The sequence below is a fragment of the Salvelinus namaycush genome, unplaced genomic scaffold (genome assembly GCF_016432855.1).
Source record: "Salvelinus namaycush isolate Seneca unplaced genomic scaffold, SaNama_1.0 Scaffold159, whole genome shotgun sequence".
Classification (NCBI taxonomy): Eukaryota; Metazoa; Chordata; class Actinopteri; order Salmoniformes; family Salmonidae; genus Salvelinus; species Salvelinus namaycush.
Genome location: NW_024058330.1, coordinates 264,681 through 268,514, shown reverse-complemented (window position 1 = coordinate 268,514; position 3,834 = coordinate 264,681).

Here is a 3,834-nt window from a genome sequence, read left to right as displayed (position 1 = left end):
GGCCAAGATAAAGCAAAGCAGTTCGACACATGGAATAAACAAACATACAATCAAAAATACAGTAGAACAATCTATATACAGCATGTGCAAATGAGGTAGAATAAGAGAGGTAAGGCAATAAAAAGGCTGTGGTGTGGAAGTAATTACAATATAGCAATTAAACACTGGAATGGTAGGATGTACAGAAGATGAATGTGCAAGTAGAGATACTGGGGTGCAAAGGAGCAAGATAAATAAATACAGTATGGGGATGAGGTAGATTGGATGTGCTATTTACAGATGAGCTATGTACAGCTGCAGTGATCTGTGAGATGCTCTAACAGCTAGTGCTTAAAGCTAGTGAGGGAGGTAAGAGTCTCCAGCTTCAGAGATTTTTGCAGTTCGTTCCAGTCATTGGCAGCAGAGAACTGGAAGGAGAGGCGGCCAAAGGAGGAATTGGCTTTGGGGGTGACCAATGAGATATACCTGCTGGAGCGCGTGCTACGGGTGGGTGCTGCTATGGTGACCAGTGAGCTGAGATAAGGCGGGTCTTTACCTAGCAGAGACTTGTAGATGACCTGGAGCCAGTGGGTTTGGCGACGAGTATGAAGCGATGGCCAGCCAATGAGAGTGTACAGGTCGCAGTGGTGGGTAATATATGGGGCTTTGGTGACAAAACGGGTGGCACTGTGATAGACTGCATCCAATTTGTTGAGTAGAGTGTTGGAGGCTATTTTATAGATGACATCGCCAAAGTCGAGGATTGGTAGGATGGTCAGTTTTACGAGGGTATGTTTGGCTGCATGAGTGAAGGATGCTTTGTTGCGAAATAGGAAGCCGATTCTAGATTTAATTTTGGATTGGAGATGTTTGATGTGAGTCTGGAAGGAGAGTTTACAGTCTAACCAGACACCTAGGTATTTGTAGTTGTCCACATATTCTAAGTCAGAACCGTCCAGAGTAGTGATGCTTGACGGGCGGGCAGGTGCGGGCACTGATCGGTTGAAGAGCATGCTCTTAGTTTTAACTGGAAATTTAAGAGCAGTTGGAGGCCACGGAACGACAGTTGTATGGCATTGAAGCTCATCTGGAGATTAGTTAACGCAGTGTCCAGAAGTAGTTGATGAACCAGGTGAGGCAATCATTTGAGAAACCAAGGCTGTTGAGTCTGCCAAGAAGAATGTGGTGATTGACAGAGTCGAATGCCTTGGCCAGGTCGATCAATACAGCTGCACAGTAATGTCTCTTATCGATGGCGGTTATGATATCGTTAAGGACCTTGAGCGTGGCTGAGGTGCACCCATGACCAGCTCTGAAACCAGATTGCATAACGGAGAAGGTACGGTGGGATTCGAAGTGGTCGGTAATCTGTTTGTTGACTTGGCTTTCGAAGACCTTAGAAAGGCAGGGTAGGATAGATATAGGTCTGTAGCAATTTGGGTCTAGAGTGTCTCCCCCTTTGAAGAGGGGGATGACCGCAGCAGCTTTCCAATCTTTGGGAATCTCAGACGATACGAAAGAGAGGTTGAACAGGCTAGTAATAGGGGTTGCAACAATTGCGGCAGATAATTTTAGAAACAGAGGGTCCAGATTTTCTAGCCCGGCTGATTTGTAGGGGTCCAGGTTTTGCAGTTCTTTAAGAACATCAGCTATCTGGATTTGGGTGAAGGAGAAATGGGGGAGGCTTGGGCGAGTTGCTGCGGGGGGTGCAGGGCTGTTGACCGGGGTAGCGGTAGCCAGGTGGAAAGCATGGCCAGCCGTAGAAAAATTCTTATTGAAATTCTCAATTATAGTGGACTTATCGGTGGTGACAGTGTTTCCTAGTCTCAGTGCAGTGGGCAGGTGGGAGGAGGTACTCTTATTCTCCATAGACTTTACAGTGTCCAATAACTTTTTTGAGTTTGTGCTACAGGATGCAAATTTCTGCTTGAATAAGCTAGCCTTAGCTTTCCTAACTGCCTGTGTATATTTGTTCCTGACTTCCCTGAAAAGTTGCATATCACGGGGCTATTCGATGCTAATGCAAACGCCACAGGATGTTTTTGTGCTGGTCAAGGGCAGTCAGGTCTGGAGTGAACCAAGGGCTATATCTGTTTCTGGTTCTACATTTTTTGAAAGGGGCATGCTTATTTAAGATGGTGAGGGAGGCACTTTTAAAGAATGACCAGGCATCCTCTACTGTCGGAAAATGTTATAGTTAGGGATGGAAATTTCAGGGGTTTTGGTGGAGGCAAAAAAGAAAAGGTGGAGAAGAGGCAAAGCGAGAGTTTTTTTCCCCCACCCAAAATCAGCAGTCAATGAGTGTCAATTAGTCTACACATTTTTTTTTATTGCTACAAGTTTTATAATGGTTAGGTTGTTACGAATGTACTTATGTAAGTGGACACACGTGGTATTTTGTCAACTTTGAAAAAAAAGACATGTATTTCCATTTAGAGCGTTCACTTGAATATCTTGTCAATATAATAGTACATATTTGGTACAGATCACAGAGATGCACCTACCAATCACGAAAACACAGCCAGAAGATGGGCCACCTCTCGATGCCTGGTTTCTTCCTTGTTTTTTTTCTAGCCGCTGTGCTGTTGCTTCTGCTAAGGTTGCTCATTGGGGTTTAGGCTGGGTGACCGTAAAGCACTTTGTAACAACTGCTGCTGTAAAAACAGGCTTTATAAAATACGTTTGATTGACTGATTTAACAATAACAACAACAAGAGCGTTTTGGTATGGTTAAGCACCCACTTTTACAAGTACTCACGGTTTATTTCAATACCTTAGAAATGGCAGGAGGCACACAGGCTACGAGTTTCTGAAGCTGTGAAGCTATAATAAGCACCAGAGTTACAGATACATATTCATATCAACAGGAGAGAAACATATGTACAAATATAAATTAAATAAAAACACTTCTCCACCTCCTATGATGCTCTTACTATCAATGACTGTGATTGTATTCAATTCAAATGTTCTTCGCCACATGTAGGTAGGGATAACACTGGAAGATAACTGTAAAACAAAACATGTCATGCCTGCTTGAGATGAGTAGGTATGTTTCAGTCTAATATAATTGGCTTAAAATATTACAATAACATACTGTAGTGCAAGAGAAATACTGACTGACAGAAGACAATTTAACAGATTTTTTAAAAATACACAATTCACATTCATGACTCTTTTGGTCCAAAGAGAATACAAAGTAAGATGGGATATGCTGGCATAGCTATACAGACAGCTATGTCTTCACAAAAGTCTTCAATTGACGAGGGTCCAATACCAAAACATTCTCTTTCCCCTATCCCTTGTTGACTCCCCCTCGCAGATCTAAAAAGACTGGATATGTATAAGAAAAAATATGCTGAAAAGTGAAGGACCTAGGCGAAAGGGTTGAAGGCAGAAATGGAACCAGGCCCAAGCCTACTTGACTGTTATGTCTCAGATCCAATCTTTGCAAATCTTCAAAGGGGCAATCAATGGGCTAAAGGGACCAGGTATGGGTTTGGAATCAAGCCTAATGTTATGTTGTATCTTATTATTCCAGGTATAGGTTGCCCTTAGGCACAGATACAGGATCAGCTTAGTGAGTTTAAGCTCCCTCCAGATTCTTACCTTGAAGAGACATTTCACTCATAAATAAAATGTCAGATGTTTTCAGACCTCTAAAGTATTCTAATGAAACCACGTCACATAATATAGCTTGTGTAGATCCAGCTATAGTGGGTTTTATCTTGACATTAGACTACTTTAGAGGTCTGAAAATGTCTGTCAAACTTTGATTTAAAAGCGTAATGTCCCTTTAACCATTGGGAGGGGAAATGGCCTGTGTCTATGGGCATCCTGTACATACACGGACAGGCT